The following is a 22,168-nucleotide window of genomic DNA, read 5'->3' as shown; positions in this document are numbered from 1 at the left end:
CGGATGTCCATGTGAGCACTAAGGTCAGGATACCAACAGTGGGGTGGAGAGCTCTGTGACTCCCCTAGTGAGCTAGGACCCTTAAGAGGGGCTCAAGTGGTCCAAGGTCACCAGACCCCCCATTCCCTGGCTCCCAGCAGAGGCAGAATCAAATCCTCTCTAAGGAAAGTATACTCAGTTAAGGCTCTGGTTTCCTACAGATGAAGATCAGGCAACAAGCTCTCAGTCAAAGATCAGGAGGAACTGGGGGTCACAGAGTCAAACTATCTTTTAAAAATGAAAATGAAAATAAAGAGAAGATCATTAACAAAAGAACCACTAAAATATATACTTAGGAAGAAACAGACATTAGAAGGACAGCCTGAGGGCACCTGGGTGGCTCAGTGGGTTAAAGCCTCTGCCTTCAGCTCAGGTCATGATCCCAGGGTCCTGGGATCGAGCCCCACATCGGGCTCTCTGCTCCGCAGGGAGCCTGCTTCCTCCTCTCTCTCTCTCTCTGCCTGCCTCTCTGCCTACTTGTGATCTCTGTCAAATGAATAAATAAAATCTTAAAAAAAAAAAAAGGACAGCCTGAGATACACATAAAATGTAGAAAACATATGTAAGTATTTGTTTAGATGTATACAATATCAACAAAGAATGAAAATCAGGATAAGTCCCTGCCCAGATAGATAGCCTGCTACGTCTGCTATTGCCCAGAGATGGGAAGGACCAGTTACAGCATCACCCAGCAGGGAGCTATTTAATGTGGGTTGTTGAGTGTGAAACAGTAGAACAGGTCACTCTAAGTACTCTCTGTGATGCCCGAATACAGGGGTATGGAATTTTTTCCCTAGTATTTAGAAGGTTCCAAGGACTCTGTCTCAAGATCCTCCAAGCTTAGCGCCAGCAAAGAGCCCCCTGATGTGTATGGCTGTGGCTGAAAACCTGGGCCATCCAGTGGGAGACAGACTTTTAATAAGGTGAGGTTGGCATAGCCTTACACATAATTCTCATTACTGTGTTATGTTAGTCACAATACATCATTAGTTTTTGATGCAGTGTTCCAAGACGCATTGTTTACATATAACACCCAGTGCTCCATGCAATACTTGCCGTCCTTAATACCCACCACATAATTCTAAGAGCAGCCTTTTGAGGTCCACTTTCTTCCTGGATTGTATTTTGGGAACTGGGATCAGTCTATGAACTTTATGCTTCCAGAATCTCCACCTAGAACTCTCTATTTAACATCTTGAGCAATATTAGGGAGAAACTTGAATATCTCAACCAAAAGCACCAGAGTCCTTGAAAAAATTTAGGACTTTTTTTTTTTCTATGCGAACCCCGGAAATCAGAGAGCCTTTCTTCTGTACTAATGTCTAAAGACAATTCCCGAAGTCTTAAAGGCAACAGAAATTAGTAAGCCTCAGACAAGATAAATGGGCCATTTTTTAGAGTTGTCCTAGGGACTTGGACTGGCCCAACATTAATCTCATCACACGACTTCGGGCTGTTACTGGTCTCCTTCCCAGAGTAGGTGAGGGCTCCTCAGAGAACTGTCCCACTACTTGCTGGCTCTTGCATGTGACGGGCAGCACTGATGTATACCTTTCGGCTCTGTTTTAGCTGCGTCCACACCCTCCGTCTTCTCCCGGAGCAGAAAGGCAATGTCATCTGAGGTTTATCATAGAACTCATCAAAGTAAAGGAAGCTTTATCTAAATTCTTTTCAGGAAACATAAGGGCCAAAAAAAATAAATAAATAAGCTCAGACAGCTCAGACCAAGTCTATTTGTGTCTGAGCTTGACTCATATGGCTTGATCTTTATTTTTCTTTCCTTAACTTGCTTGGACACGGATATGTGTTGTTGACACCGCCAATCTCGAGCAGAGTCAGGAGGAAGAGGAGGGTCTGGTGTCATTTGCGCCCCACTGACAACTGGTGCTCTTCACAGGTCTTCCACAGGAGAGGGATGTGCAGGTGGGTGTCTGACTCAAAACAGTCAGTTTGATATGTCCTATCTATATTTTGTTTCTGGAAGTAATAATATTAATATACATCCAAGAGTTCTAACATTGTCCTCTTGTCTGAGCCATGACGTAGGATTCCTGCCAATAATCCTATGGAGGCTTTGCCTGTTGCAGGCTAAGCAGCCCTGGAGCTCTAGTGCTTTTGCTTGGATTCCTTGTAGAGGATTGACACAGTCTCAACGTTTTGGTGACATGAAGAATTCCGGCTTCCTTGACTCTATGTTGCTCTCTTTCCGGGACACACAGAAACACTGAATTTCACTGTTGAGATCCCAACTAATCAGCTTCAGAGTGACAGTGAACTAAGGATCTCATCAGACAGGCTAGGGACCCTGGGAGCAGTTGCTCCCCAAAGACCCAGAGCCAGGCTTGCAATAAAACCATTTTTCCGGGGTGCCTGGGTGGCTCAGTGGGTTAAGCCTCTGCCTTCAGCTCAGGTCATGATCCTAAGGTCCTGGGATTGAGCCCCGCATCAGGCTGTCTGCTCAGCGGGGAGCCTGCTTCTCCCTCTCTCTCTCTGCCTGCCTCCCTGCCTACTTGTGATCTCTCTCTGTCAAATAAATAAATATTAAAAAAAATTTTTTTTCCTTGTGACTAAATGATATCTCTGCTGTGTGTTAAAAAGTTAGTCTGTGAAAAGCTGCACAAGTACAACATTGCTTTGTCTTACAGACTCTGTGACCCAGGAGCCCCCATATGTTCCATAAGCACTATCTGCAGCTGGACCCTCTGCCTCCAAGAGGCTGGATTTGTTACTTGCATCGACGGTGAGATGGTAGGTAACCTGTGGCATAGGTGAAGCCGGAGAAAGGTATGTAAGAGATAACCCATGTGCGCCAAAGTGGCCGTGCTTCGGCTTGCCTAGTTTCCAAATGTGGTGGTTCTGTAAGTCAGTCTATCTCTGGTGAAGCCACCAGGACCAAAGTTTGAAGCCTAAAACACTCTGAGGCTTCCTAGCAAAGCTTTTTGATTTTTTTGATTCTCTCCCTGCCACAGGCATTAGCATAACCTACTGAACTGTTACGTGAGGAGATGGTTGGAGAGAGGAGACAAGGCGCCGGAACAGCTATGGTGCTTCTCCAGGGACAAAGGCCTCAGCATCCAGACACCCTTAGGAGGGGGAGTGGCCTCTTCTTTAAAGCTTGGCTTTTGCGGTTCTTTTTGCCTGACAGCTTGCTTGACGTGAGGCATCATTCGCAGTTTCTCTGAATTATACCCTGTTAGTTTCCTTCTTGGCACTCATCCCCACCTCTCATTTTATCTGCTTTGCGTACTGACCATCTCCCCCAGATAAATAAGCCCCCAAAGCAAGGAACTTGGTTTCTTTTGCTCACCGCTGTATCATCATTGCCTAGCACAGCACCTGGCACTTGGTGGGCTCTCAGTAGCGTTATTTAATAAATGCTTTCTGCACTGCTTGCTGGTGGAGGAAGCCACTCTAGGCTTGCCAGGACCCACACAAGAATGCTGGTGTCAGCTGATTGGGCACAGTGGGGGCTGTGAGGCCGGAGAACTGGGCCAGTCAGAGGGCAAGTGGATGGGCCCAGGGGCACAGGCAGTGGAGAAGTTCGGAAGCCAGCTTCCCTCAGCCTTAGGATACCCAGTGGCCAGTGTTCCCCGGGAGCAGGATCCGGACTTATTTTGGGGGAAAGAGGCAAATGTCAACTAAATAAATTCACTGGGAATTTTATGAAAGCTCAAACAGCACCAGTACACACACATTCAGGGTCTGCCATGGGGCGCAGAACACCTGGGACACAGTGCACCGGCCTGACTTTCAGGTTAAGAGCTCTAGAGCTCCATACTGAGCTCTCTGATCAATCTCTTATTACACACACACTCACCATATAGCTAACATATTCTAGTACAGATATATCAAATATATCCTATGTAGGAGAGATGTATTTTAAAATATCAAAACAGAGAGGGAGGCAAACTGTAAGAGACGGCTAATCATAGGAAACAGACTGAGGGGTGCTGGAGGGGAGAGGGGTTGGAGGATGGGGTAACTGGGTGATGGGCATTAACGAGGGCACGTGATGTAATGAGCACTGGGTGTTATATGACTGATGAATCACTAAATTCTACCCCTGAAATGAATAATACACTATGCATTAACTAAATTGAATTTAAATTAAAAAAACTAAAAAAATCAGTTTACTTACTGTGCTTTTGTGCTGGTGCCATAAGCCATACTCATTTGTTTCAGTAAAATTATTGCAGTTTGATTAAGTATTGCTTCTTACTGCCCCTCGAGTTTGGACTTTACTGTCCATCTTTCCTGTGACTGAACCAGCGCTTGGTGCCTCAGTCCCCACGAAACTTCTAGCCCAAGGTGACTGCTTGCTGTCTGAGCTTCCACAGCACTCCTGGGCTGCTCACTCATCTCCACGTACGCTGCACAGGTGTTTGACACCTGTTGGTGAGCCCAACTGTCCTGTAGCTCTTGTCAGGATAAGGAACTGCCCACTATGCGCTTTCTTCCCATCCAATAGCTAAAATCTTCAAGTACAAGAACCTACCTACCTGTCACAGATCATTGCACGTAGTAGCTGATCAATAAACATTTCTTCTCTGACTTATTTTTAAGCTATGCTTTGCCTGATTTCCAGAAGAAAGAAATCTTACCAGCCTCCTGCTTATCTCTCTTCAGACAATGCATGTAGGTCTCCCAGAGAGGAACCTTTTCCTTGGGCTATTCCCCCAGGCACCTTTCCCCCTCTGGCCTGGCTCCTTTGCTCCCAAGCACTTCTCACTTTTAATTTGCTATAAAGCTCGGGCCTGGTATCTAAGCCAACCTAGGGTCAAGTTTGACCCGGGAAGCTAACTTACAAAACTAGGGAAAAGAACCTATTTACATTACATTAAACACATCCCTTTCAGCTATTGATTTTGAAATCCTATCATAAAAGCAACCAGGCAAGGCTGGTAGGCTGGATTTCAGCATTTCCCTGCTCAGGTTCCGGGTCTCCACAAGCTGCCAAGAGCAGAGCAGCCCAATGCAGACTCCTCGTCTCTCAACCCTAACAGACCAGCTCCGTGGGAGCCCACGTGGCCTGACCTCGTCTGTTTCCCAGGGAGATCTGGTACAGGGTGTCCCACAGGTAACAGATGGAGCCTCCCAGCAAAGCATGAAGCCTCACGTGCATGTCCTTCCTTCCATCAGGAATCTTTTGACTGAGTAGGCAGGTGGGGAAGGAAGAGGCAGATGAGAAACCAGTGTTGGGTATCAGAGAAATTTAACTAAAATCTGTCATCCAGAAATTCCTCTCCACAAAATACAGGAAAGAATCTTTATCACCAAGCATTAAGGCAGGCTGTGATGCACCTCCCAGGCAGTCCACTAAAGAAATTGCAAAAATAGAACAAAACCTTACCCTTTTAGAGAACCAGGCTGATAGAACCTGTCTGCGTACATGTTCTCAAGGTAACTCAGATAAGACATGACAGCACTATTTGTCACACAGCACTTACTCCAAGTTCACCCGAAATTGGGGTGGCCATTTGTGTTAGCTAATTGCCTTCGGCCAAAGGAAAAATAAGCTTTTCCTGTCTCTTCAACAGCAGGTAATTTTACAACTTGGAGCCTGGCACCTAAGTTGAACCACTAGCATCGCTCCCCTCCCCCTGCCAGGGGCAGATCTTCCTTAATGTGTACATTTCAAAGAGATGGCTCCCAGGCCCTTGAGAAAAACATTTCTAGGTTGTAAAACTGGCTGGAGGCTCACTTCCTTTTAAAGAGATTTATATACATCTCAAAGGGACAGAGAAAGAATTTACAAGTTTTCTAAAGGAAATATCCTAAGAAAAGGGGAGCGGTGGTTTAGTTACCTCCCTTCCCTCACGTGGGGGGAGTACTGTGTCAGGAGCTCAGCAGGGCTCCAGCAAGGGTGGACATCCCTCAGAACTGATCCTACAGTTTGAAGAGACAAGACCCAAAGACCATAGGATGGGGTCACAATTTTTATTGGTTCTCAAGCTCACTGGCCTGCACATGAAGATTTGTAGTAAATGCTGGGTAAGAGAGAGAATGAACATAGAGACCCCAAGTCAGAAGGGGTCATTTAGCTCAGCCTGAATGCAGTCACCCCTATACCTTCAACCCTCCTTAAACACCAGCAGAGCTGGGCACCTTACCACTTCCTAAGACAACCCATTTCACCATTGGACAACTGTAATCATTAAAAATTTCCCCACATATTCATAAGGGGGGGAATCAAAATTAGAGAGTGTTTTCAAAGCCAGGTACTTCTCCACAGTAACCCCAAGGAGCAGCTATCTTGCCCTCTGTCACAGATGACGGAACTTAAAAACAGAGAGGTCAACTAAAAGCCCAAGGTCACACAGATAAAGGAAAAGCATATACTGTGTTTCAGTAGCCACTCATTTAAATGAAGATCCTGTTTTTACTTAGAAGATTTAATAATAAACAATATTACAGTATGTTGGGATGGAGCCGACCCCCTTATCTCCCAAGGAATACAGCGGCCAGCCAGTTCTAGCTGCCTTGGACCCTCGTGGTTTCTCAGGGATACTGAATGGTTTTTCTCAGTCAGTGTTTCCACTGGGAGCTCTGGGCCAAGTTGCAAACCAGCACACAGGTTGTTTGTGCTGTTCTCCCCCACCCCCAGAGGGGAAGCAACACCAGAGGGTGAACCCTCAGGGCTTCCTCCACCCTCTAGGAATACCACTGACCATGGACTTCCAAAAGCAGCCAGATGTGTGGGCCAAAGTCACCGTGAATGACACCAACATGCTTCAGGTGGAAAGGAGTCCCAGTGGGCAGTGATGAAGAGAGAGGGAAGACAGGACAGTGAGGTGAAGATAGGTATCTTTTTATTTATTTGTTTGATAAATATTTAAGTGCTTATTATGGGGCAGTTTTTACAGTGCTCACCGTCTGAGGGGAGAACTCCTGTGTAGCCCTTGTTACGTGTTGGGCTTGGTGGTTATTACCCCCATTCAGTCCTCACAACACACCCATGAGGTTGATGCTCTTACTGTCTCCATTTCACAGACAGGCAAATGGAGGTAAAGGAAGGTAACAGAGCTGGCACCAGACCACAAAGTTCGTGAGTGACAATGCTGGAATTCAAGGCCAGCAGTCCTTTCTCCCAGTCCGCAGTCATAACCTGCTCCCCTCCTGGGCCAAGACAAGTCACAGGATAGGTGTTCTGCCACGGGAGCCAGAGCCCCGTGGGAGCTCCTGGGAGGGCATGGTCTGGTCTGGTTTGAGCCCACACTGCTCAACTACGCTGTGCGTGTCTGGTTTTAGTCAGACCAACGTATTGCTTGCCCCCACCAGCCCCATGACTAGTACCAGGTCACAAACAACAAAAGATCCGAGCAGAAACAATGACTAAACACCACATACCCATGTCCATAAACAGATGGCTATGGATGCCCGCCTGCATGGCCTCTTTGTGGCCATGCACTTTCCAGGCATCTTCCAGATGGGAGAATAGCCACTGCCCTCAGCCTACACCAGATTTAATCGACCTGTGAATGCTGCAGAAGGGAAGGGAGGAATGAAGGCTAATTATACCCCTGTTCTATGCCTAGGTCCAAAATCTTCATGATGAGGGCATGGCATCCTGCACCACAGTCCCTGATCTAAATTTGGCTTTGGAGGGACTCTATGGAAAACAATTGTCCTGAAATTTAGAGAACTAGATTAAACCGGGACTGAATCCGCCTAGGATTTGTGGTGGCTGACTATCCCCAAAGGCCCCAGGAAAACCCATGATGTGGGGACAACCCTGACTGATTCTAGATTCCAGAATACTTGGAGCTTCCAGGGACAGATCTGAATGAGGCCAACCCAACCACTCATGAGTGGCCTGTGCAAAGTGTGGACGCAGCCTCCACAATGGAGAAGATCACTTCGCAGCCTGAGAGCTAGCCTTGAATCTCATTTATTCATTCATCCATTTGTCCACCTGTCTGGCTGTCTATCCATCCATTCAACAGTATCAGAGAATCAATCCCTGTGTCAGATTCTGGGGCTGCCCTCCAGAAGCTTCTGGTCTGGAATAGGAGAGAGATCATTGTAAAAACAGATCATTCGAATAGAAAGTGACATGAGCAAAGATAATTAACAGGGGAGAAGACCCAAGTCTACCTGGTATATCAAGGAGATTTTTCTCAAGAAGGTAAAAAATTGAGGGTTAGCATTTAGAATGCTTTTGGCATGTTGATAGAGAAATTTTGATTAAGAAAATTTAAGTTTGTATTTTCTATACCTGTATTTTATTTTTCTAGTCATTGTACTTTATTATGTACTTTATTATGTATTATGTACTTTATCATGTTTTACAAATGTATTGGTCTGTGATGGATTAGAAATTAATGACAGCTTTTGCTGCAGACAGTTTGAGAAGTGCTGCTCAGTTTCCTTATCTGTACGATGGGGCTAATCATAGGACCTACTCATAGAGGTTTTGTGAGGATTAAATGAGCCCTCAGCACAAATGCTGACATAGAGGGAACAGGCTGGAAGTGTTAGAAGTTCTTGTGGCTAATGTTACTAAATTGGTAAATTGGTGAGAAAGGGAGAGGGGTTTAGAGGCAGGGAAATCAGGTCCTGGTGTCCTGAATAAACTAGGCAGGAGACATTCCAGGCTTCAGCCATGGTGGTGGGAAGGCTTCATGGAAATAGATGAAGAAGTTCCAAGATACTTAGTGAGTGGGCTCTGGGGGGCTTTTGGGACCAGTCAGATGTGGGCATGAGAGTCATGAAGGAGTCTTGGAAGACTCCCAGGTTTCTGACTTGAGGATTTCACTTGACTGGGAATCCTGGCTGGGGAGCAGGTTTGGAGTACAGGCTAGGACAGGATGATCAGGTTGAGCTGGAGGTAACTGGGAGGTATTGCAGAAAGAATGACCTTCCTTTTCTAAGTAAGCTCTACATCAGACATTGGGCTTGAATTCACAACCCCAAGATCAAAGGTCACATGCTCCCTGACTGAGCCAGCCAGGTGCCCCAGGACGTAATATATTTTCACGTGATTGAGGCCTCATGAGAGAGGTCTAGACTGGAAAGGGTGGCAACTGTCCGACTGTCCACCTGTTCCTAAATCCTCTCATTGGGCTTTTCTGGGGGCTCACCCTCCTTGGATACCAACGGTGACAGCGAACTAGCGGCAATGAACAGACGCCGCTGTAGCACCATGACCAGAGGCTCTGAAGCCAGGAAGTCTAGATTTGAATCCAGTTCTGCCACTTAACAATTCTCTGTTGTCCTGAGAAACTGACTTTCCTTTCATGTCTTCGTTTTCTCAAATTTAAAGTGAAAGTAATAATAAGGATGAAAAACGAGTGTTTGTATAGTCCCTCTACTTGCTGTCACGGGGTTTGAGGACATTCTCCCTTCACCTCAGCAAACAGCTTCATCCAAGGGAAGTGGCCTGAGGGCTTCCTCACTCCTTATGACTGACAGAATTATCAACTGAACACACTTGCAAACACCCGCCAGTGACGTAGACGGGCCCAAGGGGGTGATTATAGAGTCTGCCTGGAGTCCCACAAGGTCCTTCCCAGGGATGCTTTTGTGTGACACCCTCTGGCCTCCTCTCAGGCTGTCTTCTTGAGTCAAGCTGTCTCCTAGAGCCTTCCTGGGCTTGCTTAGCCAAGATGTACCCTTGTCCCTAGCCTCGCCTGTCTTGGGAGGATGGCCGGTCCTCCAGGGACACGCATCCCTGGCAGGCTGGGCCTATTCCTATCAGACCGCACCCCTTCTGTGCCTACGGTTTCCATCCAGGAACCCTCATTTCCTTTGGCCCTGATACCTTCTCCTTCTAGGCCCCCTCCTCAGGGACTTCTCAGGCCTGCTGCTTGCCCAGGGCACCCCGAGCTGGAGAACAAGAGCTTTTCTGCAGGCCAGTTACACTTAGCTGCTCCAAGTCAGAAATTCTGCTCCTGCGGAGATCATTAAATAAGGGCCCATGCTATACAGAAGGTGCTCAGACATGTGAAAAGATGCTCACCACCATTAGCCCCCAGGGAAATGCTAACCAACCATAATGAGACGACACCTTATACCTATCAGAGTGGCTAGAATCAGAAAGACCCGAAATAACAGGTATTGACAAACGTGGAAAAAAAGGAACCCTTTGCACCCTTGTTGGTAGGAATGCAAATTGGTGTGGCCACTGTGGAAGACCGTATGCGGGTTCCTCGAAACTGAAAATAGAAATATCACAGGATTCAGTAATTTCGCTACTAGGTACTTACCAAAGAAAATGAACACTAATATGTAGTAATAATAGCCCAGAATATGGAAGCAACCCAAATGCCCATCCATAGGTGAACAGATAAAGAAGAGTGGTATGTGTACACACACACACACACACACGAATATTACTCAGCCATAAAAAAGGAGATCTTGCCATTTGCAACAACATGGATGGCCCTAGAGGGTATAATGTTAAGTGGAATAAGTCACACAGAGAGAAAAATACCACATGATTTTACTTATATTTTGGAATACAAGAAATAAAACTGAACAAAGAAGAAAAGAGAAAACAAACAAACCAGACTCAAATACAGAGAACAAACTGGTAGTTGCCAGAGGGGAGATGGGTGGGGGATGAAGAGGTATATAACTTCAGTTTTGGAATAAGTTGCAGAGATGAAAAGTACAGCACAGGGAATTTAGTCAGTAATACTGAAAACACTGCTGACTGGTGGTGCCTATGTTTACCATGGTGAGCACGGAGTCATGTACAGAATTGTTCAATCGTTCTGTTGTACACCTGAAACTAACACTGTATGTTAGTTATACTTCAGTACAAAAATAAAATCAAGAGAATTATTTGTGAGGATCTGGGAAAAAAAGAGAACTTTTGTGCACTGTTGGTGGGAACGTAAAACAGTGTGGAGAGAACTCAAAAATGAAAAAATAGAACTACCATATGATCCAGCATTCCTACTTTTGGTTATATGTTCAAAGGACACGCAATCAGTACTTCAAAGAGAAATCTGCATTTTCATGTACAGTACAGCATTTTTCATAATAGCCACAATATGAAACAGCACAGTGTCTGCCAGTGGACGAATGGATAAAGATGTATGTATACAATGGCGTGGTATTTAGCCATGAGAAATAAGGACATCGTGCCATTTGCTACAACATGGGTGAACCTTGAGGACCTTATGTAGGTGATGTACGTCAGACAAAGAAGGATGCTGTATGACAACCCACAGAATCTAAAAAGGTAAACTCCGAGAAACAGAGTGGTGGCTCCTAGGGAATGGGGACTGGAGGAAATGGAGAGATGTTGGTTGGTTCAAGGTTGTTTCTACTTGTAAAAAATTTCTGAGTATCTAAGGTATAGTGTAACAGTGATAATTAATAATACTGTAGGATAGCCTTGAAAGTTGCTGAGAGAGGAGATCTTAAATGTTCTCACCACAAAATAGAAATGGTAATTATGTGACGGGATAGAGGTATTAGCGCATGCTGTGACGGCAATCATTTTACACTAGACGCTTGTATCCAATGTGCATGTTCAAGTTAGACAATGTTACATGCCAGTTACATCTCAATGAAGCTGGAGGGAGCAATAAATAAAGGCCCATGCAGAGGGCAAGGATAGTCCTTCTTTTGGTCTTAAAAGGCTCCTGCTGAGTAATGCTGAGGAGGAGTAGGGAGGCAGGAGGTGAGAGAGGGTGCAGCTCTGCAGAGCCCGCCCCTTACTGGCTGTGATCCTGGCTTGCTCAGTGAGATGCTACGATCATTTTGGAAAGTGAACAAAGAAAACTCTCTTAACAGGTGCAAAGCCACTGGCCCAGTATCACCCTTTGAAAATCCATTCTGCAGAAATAGGGCTGCCAGTATATAAGAAGAGAGTCACAGGAGGATTACGTTTGTAGTGACAAACATACAGAAGAACCCAGGAAGTCACCTGTCCATCGGAGGGAGAAGGGTTGTATTAAGTGGTGGCACATTCAGGCGCTGGAATATTCCATGGCTAGTAAAGAATTAGTCAAAACTACCTCCACTTCACCTGGGTGAACACGTATGCCACATTTTTTTTTACATTAAAAGGAAAAACTACTTGGATAGTAATGAGAATGAGTGGTTCCAGTTTTCTAACAGTATAAATATATATGCATTTGCATATATTTATGTGACATAAAGTATTGATGGTTATTCATACTAGTTATTCAAACTGCTAGAAGGGTTACTTGAGAACAAGAGACTTGGAGGAGGCAGCTTTTTAATTTTTTCTTAACAGAAGTCTGTCTTGTGTCCCTTGTAAAAATAAGCATGTATATTTTTATGATTCAAAAAAGTAACAAGCTAAAGAGTAAATCAGCTGTGCAGCGTGTTAGAAGTCCAGATTTCCAGGCTGTATCTTTTGAATGAGTTTCCACAAGAATGGGGCCATCACTTACGCATTTGAAAAAAAGGTTCACAGGTGATTTCCTAGCCCCTAGCTATTCCCCTAGCCCTGGGAATCTGAGCCTCAGCAAACCCATCTACATAATGGGCTCAATGAGACCTCTCCCCAGGTGTTGTGAGAATTAAGTGACAAGCTACCCTGAGCACCGACAGTATGCAAGCTCCTTCCTCCTAATGACCCCCAAGGCAATGGGAGAGTCACCACTGTCTCCCAAAAGCCACCTCCGGTTATCCCAATCAGCACTGTCTGCCCTTTCTCTGAACGTTTGCTAATTTTGTTTTATATTTTTAGCATTTCAAGTGTTTCATGTAATTGTTTTATCTGTAATCTAAGAATAAGACTACATTCTAGAAGGAACCCATTGCATACTTTCAGATCCACTGAACATGTTCTGAAAACCAACATCCGAGTTGACTAAATGGATTTAACTACTTGGGCTCCTACGTTCTTCTCCAGACCCCTGTTATCAGGGGATTTCATCCCTGCTTGACAGTCCCTCACCTGTTGGCATTTCACCAAGCTCTGACCCTTTGCTCTGCCTTTCCACTTGGGATGTCCTTTCCGTCCCTGCATGCCCAGTCAAACCTGTCAGGTGTTTGTTTAACACTTACTGAGCTCCTACCATGAGCCATGCCCCATGCAAGGGGCCTTACAAACATCTTCAATCTTTGCAACAATCCTGCCAAGTAAGCATTATTTTGCAGATGGGGGAAACAGAGGCTCAGGAAAGGCCCGGGTCTTGGGACTTGTTGAAAGAGCTGGGACTTGAACCCAGGTGTGTCTTGGGCCCTGGATTTGGGCTCCTCTCAGACCACAGCACCTCACAGACAGCGCTGCACTCATCAGTAATCGGATGGAAAGCACCTGTGATTTAGGACCTGGGAGTTCCACAGAACCCTCCACTCAGATTCCCAGCCTATAGAAGTGCATTTATCATAGCAGCTCCTAGACACAGGAGTGTCCCCTCAAGGCATGTGACTCCCCAGACTCGTGGAATATCATAAGCCAATCTCCTTCCTTGTCATCTGTCCGCTCCACTCAGACACAGGTGCCCAATGTGCCTGCCGGCCATGCAGGGGATGCTGGGCCAGCCTGCCTTTTTCTAATGAGGTGGGGCAGAGGTTTGTCTTCTCTCTCCTCCCCTGTCTCCTCCCTTATACAGAAGTAGGGACTGCAGGGGTGAGGAGGGATGTTGTCTCTAGCCCTCACCCCAGAGAAGCTGTCTGCCTGTTTCCCTCACTTAGAACTTCTCTATGACTACTGTATTGAAAAGCATCAGGGCTACAATCTGGCAGAATCCCTGGGCTCCACACCAGGGAAAGTTTCTATCTGGGCTGCAAGTTCACACCAAAAGGCAATAATACTGTGTTTGTTGCTACTAGCCCTCTCCGTTAAAAAATAAGAGCCCCCTTCGTAAGTCCTTTGGTCACAGTGCCCAAGAGCTGTTTCTCTCTCTCTACTAGGCAGGCATACTAGGAGTCTAGGTCCTGGTCTAAGGGTTTTAACAGGTTCCGTCACTTCCTGGAATGTGGAGGCCTTGGGTTCTGTTACTACCTCAATCTGGACATTCCTGGTCTTCCTGAATATTCTGGATAAAGATGCCATGAGTGCCTTTCTGCTGACTCCGAGTTATTTCTGATCCAACTGTATGTGGCGTCCACATGTTTGAACTCGTTGGGGCTGGAGGGCAGTGGAGGGCAAGGGGAGGACCATGGGTCAGCTTTCTTCCAGAGAGTCACCCCAAAACGGGGACATCCTTGGGGTTGGAGCAGCTCCACAGAACACTCTGAACAAATTCCCATGATCCCCGTCTACTAGGCCAGCAGAAAATGGCTGTCCCCTCCCAGTTCTCCCAGAGAGCAAAGGGTTCAAGTTACTTCACCACCGCTAGATCTACTGCCACCCCTGGGCACCAGTATCATCTCTGTTCTATTCGGCAAGTAGAAAGTCACAAGCAGGAGATATTTATAGTCCTTCCCTGTAAATCAGAGGCCTTTCCTAGGGCTCCTGATATCATACATTTACAACCATTACCAGACTCATCTCTCACAGGTAGTTAAGAACCATCTAGTTCTGCGAGATACTGTAGAAGAGTGGGTGCCTTCTTCCCTGACCAAGGAAAGAATTCTGTGTGGCTTCAAGACAGGGGTGGGAGTGACCTCCAAGAGTCACCTTCAGGACTGGCTCACTGCAGGATTCCTGGCTCAGTGGGCAGGAACTCCCAGCTGACACACAGATGAGAAATGGCTGCTCCAAGCTGTGGTGGAGATGGAGACCCGGGGCCTCTGTCTCAGAACCAGTCCTCTTTCTGCCTCTGAATACCCAGGGCTCCCCATTCCTCATCCCACCTCCCAACCCATGATTTTCGGGACCTTCTTCGGTCACCCCTTTAGGAAAACTAACCTGGTGTATGGCCCGTTCTCTAAGGATAGGATTTCATCATGAACTGGCAGAGTCTGTGGAGACAGGTGGCCCTTATGCTCTTTGCTGAAATGGAGCCTTAGCCCACAGAAGGGTTAACTCTAAAGCCTGGGTTTTGGGGAAAAGCACCTCTAAGTGTGGAGGCGGAAGTGGAGCGTCCACACAGCTAACACCACCCAAATATCCTCTCAGAGCCTGCCCAGTCAGGAAGCCCTCTTGCCAAGTACTAGTGGTGGTTGTGTTCTTCTCTTTGAGCAGAGTTAGCTGAACAAGGACACAAATTCAAAAACAGGAGAAGTGGCACTTCTGGAAACAGCACAGCGGCTGACGGAGCATAACCTTGTCACAAGGGCGCTAACTGCCACCTCACATGATTCTAGTTGACCCCATGCTCAAGGTCACAGAACCCAGGGCAGCGCTGGAGGGAAGGTCTAAAGGGCAACACTGACAAGAGCTGAGGGAGGGTGGCTTGTTCTGGTGACACATGTCACCCTCCACGCCCACCAGAACACGGGCAGCCAGAGATGCCCTCCACTCAAGAGACCAAAGCAGGGTTGACCATAAGCCCCCGGGAGCCAACCACGTGAACAAGCAAACAGGAAACACATTTTGCCACAGATGAAGCACGTTTAGGCCAACTGTGCAACAGGTTTACCTCTGCTGGGGGCAACACAGTTGCGTGGCCCGTGATTAATGGATTCGTGATTTCAGAAATGAATCTCTAGCCATAGTATTAGCCAATTTAAATTGGGTCCAGCTGTTGGGTTAATTAGTAATTAGCTTCTTTTGAGACCCTCGAGATGTTCATTTTCCTCTTATTTATCCCCCAGTCATTGTTTTGATGCCGCTGAGGTTGAAAATCATCCCCAGAAACGAACGGATTAGTTGAAGGTTAAGGTTCCAAATGCATTTAGATACTCCGTTAAGAAAAATTCCTAATTCGCCGTCCAAAACAAGCCGACCAGCAAGGTGCTGAGAGCAGCGCCTCACCGCAGAGTTGTTGCGGGGACCGGTCGCCTGCGCCTGTGTGCGGGGAAGAGCGGGCCGCAAGGCGCGCGCTCTGGCGGCTCGTCTAGGGGTCACCACGAAGCCCTCACCCGGGAGCAGCGCCCCTGAGAGCTGTTACGGCTGTCCTCCGAGGTCCCGCCCGCAGCCCTCGGCCCCCTGCTCACGCGGCGCCTCACACTGGCTCTAGCAATGCGCCCCGCTTGGCAGGTATAAAGTCGGGTTTCAGGGGCTCACTGACCTTGGAGCCGGAGTCTCCCACGTCCCGCTGCCCGCAACAGCTGAGAAGTGTAACCGCAGCTGGCCGCCTTGGCCTTGAAAAGGCTCCGGGCTGGGCGGGGCGGGGGCCCATGTCGGCCAATCCCGTGTCTGCCGTCGGACGTCAGGGCGCGCAGGCTCCCGCCGCGGTGCCCTTGAAGGCCGGCGTCGGACTCTTCCCCTGGGGCCAAGGCTCTCCAGCACCTGCCCTTTCTCCCGAACGTTGCCCTCCCCCACGTCCCGTCCTGTAGGCCGCGGCTCCCGGGGCTGTGCCAGGTTCCGGGCCTGCAGCCTGGCTGCCCGGACCGCTCAGCCCCGCAGCACTCGGCTTCGGCTTCGGGGTGGAAGCGTCGGCAGGGGGGCTGCCGCACCTGTTAGGGGATTTGTTTCCAGGTTCCCTCTGCAGCCCCATCCCGCGAGGGAGGAACGGGGAGGCGGCTGGCTCTGGAGGATGTCCCCGTCCGCGCGCCCCAGCTGAGGGCTGAGAGGTAGAAGATGCGTAAAGCTCCCGCTTCCCCGCTGCTAACCAGGCTCTGAGCCAGAGGCCAGAAAGATGTCCTTCTAACTTGTTGTCTAGGGCCTGGATTCAGGGACGACAATCACGTTTCTCTTTAAGATCAAGCCATCTGAAGTAGACTGCTGGACGATTTCCCTTTCAATCCGCACCAGTTTAATGCATCACCCAGAAGGCCCTGCAGGCCACATACCTGCTGAAAATAGCCCTCCTTGGGACATGCGCCCCAAACCAGAAAGGTTGACTGTAAATAGCAGTGACCCACGAGGACTTGGCCTGCAGCCCTGACATTTCAGAGAGAGCTGCCAGGGTCTCTGGCGATGGTCACGTACCCAGCCTCTATGGCCAGGTGCACATCACTAGCTGGTTCCTTTCCCTTTTTTTTCTTAGGGTCCAGCCGGGAGCAGGGGATAGAGCCCAGAAATAACCTCTCAGCTAGAATGGTTCTCTTTCAGAGTTTCTTCTTCTTTTAATTACGACCCAAAGCAAAAATACATGTTACCTTTGCATGGGGTTACTGACTGGGAGGGTGCATGAGGGGACCATCTGGGGTCTGGGAAGCTTCCTGATTTGGGGGTGACTGGATGGGTGCAAACGTGTCTAAAAATTCCTTAAGCTGTGCCCATAGGATTCAGGCACCTTACTGAGTATTGGTCATATGTCAGTTAATATATATGCTATCATTTTGACCTAGCTTACACCGAATCGAAATTTTTATGAAGCCATATTTACCCTTTCTTCATATGATATACTCAGATATTTTCTAGGCTCTTCTATGTTATCTCATTAAAACATTGACAGATTTGGACCAACCAAACTGATTGCATGATCTTCTAGAGTCCGAGTTCGCAGTCTGCACATTCTGTTATGAGGGACCATGGTCTCTCCAGCCCCTGGGGGTCGCCCCCAGCAGAACGGGCAGCAAGTTGGAGATCTCCAGGGCTGACGAGCTGCTTAGTAGACTGGGTTCTGCGGGTTGGGGTTAGGGTTAAGGTGGTGTGTGTTTGGGTGGGGGGTAGTTTAGGCTTATTTCTTCCTAAAATAGCTCTTTTGCAGGCCACTGTTTCCAGGCATTTCAGGCACCAACTGAAATAAATCCAGTGACCCTGAAGGAACCCAGATCCCAGACCCAGAAAATGATGAAGCTTTGACGAACATGGAGACGTCGAGTTTAAAGAACGGCAGTTACAACGAGAAATTCCTCTTCTTTTTCTTTCTTCCCCAATTCCTTACTAATGGACATTTAGTCCTCTCCCACTCCCCAAGACCCCCTCCACCCTACCTCAAGCCCTCATCTTTTACAGGGTCATTTTACAGAAGTAAGTAAGGTCAGAAGAGAAGTGGGCACATTGCTGAGAAAACAGGGTGTCACTTTTCTTTGGGCGACCGGGCCATCTTGAAGCTTACGACAGGGGTGACAAGTGGCTCACCATAATTTCACAGTTGCTAAATTCCTTCATACTTGATCCCTGTCCTATGCCGTTTATCCCTTTCTCATCGCTGCCAACTCCTAGTTCAGGGGCTCTCTCCACACCCAGTTGCCAGTGCGGCCATGAAGCTGGCTCTTGTCATACAAACAGGAACAGAAGGGAAGCCGGCAGCTGCCATGTCCCCTGCTTGAGAGGAAATCTGTCCTGGGCTTACACTCTTTCCCATTCCTGAGGCCAGCTGGAGGCTGGATGTGTTGCCAGGCAAGGGCAATGCTGTGTGGGGTTCCTGAATCCCCACCAGCCTAATTGCTCATTTCAGAATTAGAAAAGGAAGCCAAGGAAATAGGAGATGCCCCAATCCTTTCTCCCCTCACTTCTCACTTGTGCACGACAGCTGCATCATGCTCTCTTCAGCCCGAAATGTTAGCACGACTTCATTGACTTGACTACAGTTAGAGTATTTTTATCGACATTATTCCATGTAGTCATTGCAGTCATTATAAGGGCAGACATGTATCTTATTTCCTAGGTGACGAACTTGGCCTCAGATGGCTCAGTAGCCCATCCGAGGTTGGAATGATGGCTGGGCCAGGTCACCCGAGCACTCAACCTGTGCATGGGGGTTGAGCTGCCATTCGATGAACTGGCCTGTTTGGGCAGGAATGAGGTTCTATGTGCCTGGGGGTGTTGAAAGGTGGTCAAACATGGGCTGGGGACATCACAGGAGAGATTCAAGCACTGGAGAGACAGTGGGGCCAACGGCCCTTGATATTTTTTCCGAGGTTCTCTGATATTTTAGTGCCCGCAACATGGGCTTCTTCCAAACTTTATTTTCTGCTGAACTTTAGAAGTAAACAAATATCTGAAGAAGCCCATTGCTGCAAAGAAGACGAGGTAGAAGAATGCAAAAAAAAATCAATGAAGAGACTAATGAGATTTTCGAATCAAGAAAGGCGAAATTTAATTTGCATATAGGTATAACCCACACCCCACCTGGCAAGTGTTAGGCCACAGCACAAACCTCTCTGTCAGAGTCACAATTGTCAGCAGATTTGCAGAGTTACTGGACACAAACATTACGCTTCTCAAAGTAACACACGGGTCTGTCCATCATACACACAAACACACACAAATAACAAAGAAATACATTTAAATAATTCTCTGCCAAAGAGAGATGAGGATGGTAATCACGTTACCTCACATTTGGATAGCACTTTACAGTTCACAATCTAACCCATTTTGTCCTGACGACAGCCCTGTGAGGTAGGCGGCACAGGAATCACAATTAGTTCCATTTTGCAGATGAGGGAACGGGCTCGAGGAGGTTTTAGCACTGACCTAAGGTTTCCCCACTCGCAGGTGGACATCTGGGCCTCAGACTTGGCTGGGGCACCTCGGCCAGCTCTTTCATGACTGCCTTTCTAGGGAAGAACGAAGTGGGTTGTGCGAAAGACCGTGGTTCAACATCCTGTAGAACTCTTCTTTTTTCTTGGGCAGATGAGATCAAGTACAATCAGCCCTACAATTAATGGCAGGCTGTGCGGAGGCCAAGATGAATAATTTTCTCAATCATCCCTGTGTTTACACCTTCAACAAAATAGTTGTTTTCTGCCCTAGCTCTGCCCTTCCTTGATTTTTAAGTCACTTACGGCCGTGGAGAAAAATGACACTGTGATTAGATTTCATTGACTCAAGTCTTATTACCAGGATTCACATAGTGGCGCCAATAATCAAGTCATTATCTACACATACAATCTGCCGTCTTACTGAAATGAAAATGAACCATGTTCATTTATTCCTTCTGGCTGTGCACATTAGCCTGGCTCTATTCTTTAGCCATAAATAGTATATAATTTATTCCACCATGTAATATATATCCCACATATAGTATATCCTATTTCAATAGCAGTAAAAATGATAAAACATCACAGGCTGGATTTAAAAAATCTTTAAAGCAAAGAGAAAGATTTTTTTCCAGGGGGAATAAAATAAAACTTTGCAAACAAAAGCTAAATAAAATCCTTTATTTTAAAATAAAAGTTATTTGGGGGGGGATAACCCCTCTATTGCATTACTTTTTAAGTTAAGAATTTTAAAAGTGACCCAGTCATTGCCGACCCAAGTTTTTATCTTGTATAATACAGTGAGAGAAGAGGTGCTAGCCCATCATCGTATACTCCAACTGGGAATGTAACGTACTTTTCTCTTCCAAGTTATTCAGTACCTATGAGTTTCATTTGTTTTTAAGCAGTACTTTAAGACATATGAAATCTAACAAATAGTAATGGGAGCTTTGTTGGAGAGCCACTTAAAATATTGCAACAGTAGTTCAAAATTCTCTCTTTAAATCCCTTCAGAGAAACACTAAGGAGAAGTGACAACATTGTACTTCATGCTTAAACCTGTCACATATTGTATTGGCTTAAGTAAGAGATTTGTCCCTGCAGCAAAACTGGATGTCTTAGTTAATAACCAAAGGCATCTCCTAAAAGTCCCAAGATAATTTCATCAACAGTACAAAATGTGGGCATTCATCTGAAAGCATGAAATTGGCTTTTACTTCTGACTTTCTAGGTTAATTTTGCAACAATACAAGTGTTTGCCATTTGGTTGACGGGCTGACCTGCCTCCTGCTCTTAGAAGAAGAGTCTCATATAATGGAATATAGGCAGACACAGCTGGGAGTGCATGCTCCAACAATAAACACAAACTTGAAAGGCAGAAGATGGGTGCTTTAACATTCAGAAGCACTACAAATTGCTCTTGGCTATTTTAAATGTGACCAAATTGAATTTCTTAAATGCATTCTTATCCCAGATGGTCCAGAAATGGTGCATATCATCAAAAGGAGCTCCCTTGGAGGTAGAGTTCCCTCTTTTTGCAGTTCCAGCAAGTTTTCAGACTCCAGTAAGCAGGAGGGGCGTGTAACTCAAGGAAACGCTAACGGTCACCATAGCAACTGACGGTGCCCGTAGCTTACCACTGGGGGGCGCTTCCCACATTCTGCAGGAAATTGGCGAGACAGCTTTGTCACGAGCTGAGGAAACCCTGGCTCTCCAAAAGGGGAGGAGCATTTGGAAACGCCTCTATCTCTCATCTTTCTTTAGTAAGAAAGGCTGCAGTGCCTCTGGGAACATTTGTGTCGGACAAATAAGGGTCCACACGCAGAATGACCTCTTCCCGTCTGGAAGACTTTGCGGACTTCAAAGCAGAACGCATGGACCTTTCCACATGTTGTTCTGCCTGAAACTACTATGTGTGTGGTGCTGCCATTGATTTTTCGTGGTTTTTAGTCCACCTTCCAAGACTGTGTTAAGCTTTATTTTCCTTTTCTTCGGCAAGACCTCGAGATGCTTGGTGAAGCTGACATATTTATGAGTTCAAACCCTCAGTACGTGAACACTGAGATACAAGTTTCAAGTTATGCATCATTACAATCCAAACAACCCATGCTTCTTATCATGCGTCACGATGCATCAACCTCTCATTTGAGACTAAAGAGAACAAACAAGCAACTTCTTAAAAAAAAGAAAAAGAAAGCATTCATAAGTAACCCTCCTTGGGTTTAGTGCTACACTGTTGGCTAATATGAGCTATTTAAAGTATTTTTGGAATGGTCTTCAAATATTAGAAGTATTTTCTTTTACTTACTTGGTATTTCACTATATAGTTATGTACAGAGATGGCCCTTACCATGCAGGAAAAATGTACATTCTTTCCGTCTAGGGTACATTATCAACGCTAGTACTTTCACTGGGCCTTATGAGCCAGCAAGCTGAATTTATTAACCAGCCGTTAGTTCTAACAAGATCATTAAAGTGCAAAGAAGGAGGGAAAACAGCGAGACAGATCAATTTTTTCAATGTCAGAATCAATGTACTTCATGCCCCTAAGAGAAATCATCAGGTACAAGAGGCTCAGGTAACAACAACTCTGTATTTTTCCTCTTTCTTCTTTTAAAGCAGAGCTCTCCCTGAGAAGAGAAGAGGGAGGTAAACGTGAGATAGCCCTATTTCTTCCACAACCACAATCCTGGGAAAAGGAAGGTTCCTTCCCCAGCACAGACTAACCCCCGCATTGAGTCTTCAGAGAGAAGAGCTGTCAAGTGGTTGGTCCCATCTC

General features: G+C 46.6%; 1 protein-coding gene and 1 long non-coding RNA gene across 2 annotated transcripts in view; one reads left to right on the top strand and one right to left on the bottom strand.

Annotated features, from left to right (window-relative positions):
• Positions 1-16,130, bottom strand: part of LOC111148264 (creatine kinase, mitochondrial 2) — a 31,391-nt gene extending 15,261 nt beyond the window's left edge. Inside the window, exon 1 of the mRNA XM_022504724.1 lies at positions 16,086-16,130. The gene's annotated coding sequence lies outside the window, so the exon portion shown is untranslated. The remainder of the gene's footprint in view (positions 1-16,085) is intronic.
• On the top strand, positions 1,757-3,780 carry LOC111148265. Its single transcript, XR_002640684.1, has 3 exons — positions 1,757-1,962; positions 2,685-2,787; positions 3,009-3,780. It is a non-coding gene; the product is annotated as an uncharacterized LOC111148265 (long non-coding RNA).
• Positions 16,131-22,168: the final 6,038 nt, after the last annotated feature.

The sequence above is a fragment of the Enhydra lutris genome, unplaced genomic scaffold (assembly GCF_002288905.1).
Source record: "Enhydra lutris kenyoni isolate GAN:26980312 unplaced genomic scaffold, ASM228890v2 scaffoldscaffold19, whole genome shotgun sequence".
Taxonomy (NCBI): Eukaryota; Metazoa; Chordata; class Mammalia; order Carnivora; family Mustelidae; genus Enhydra; species Enhydra lutris.
This window is presented reverse-complemented; position numbering and strand designations above follow the sequence as displayed.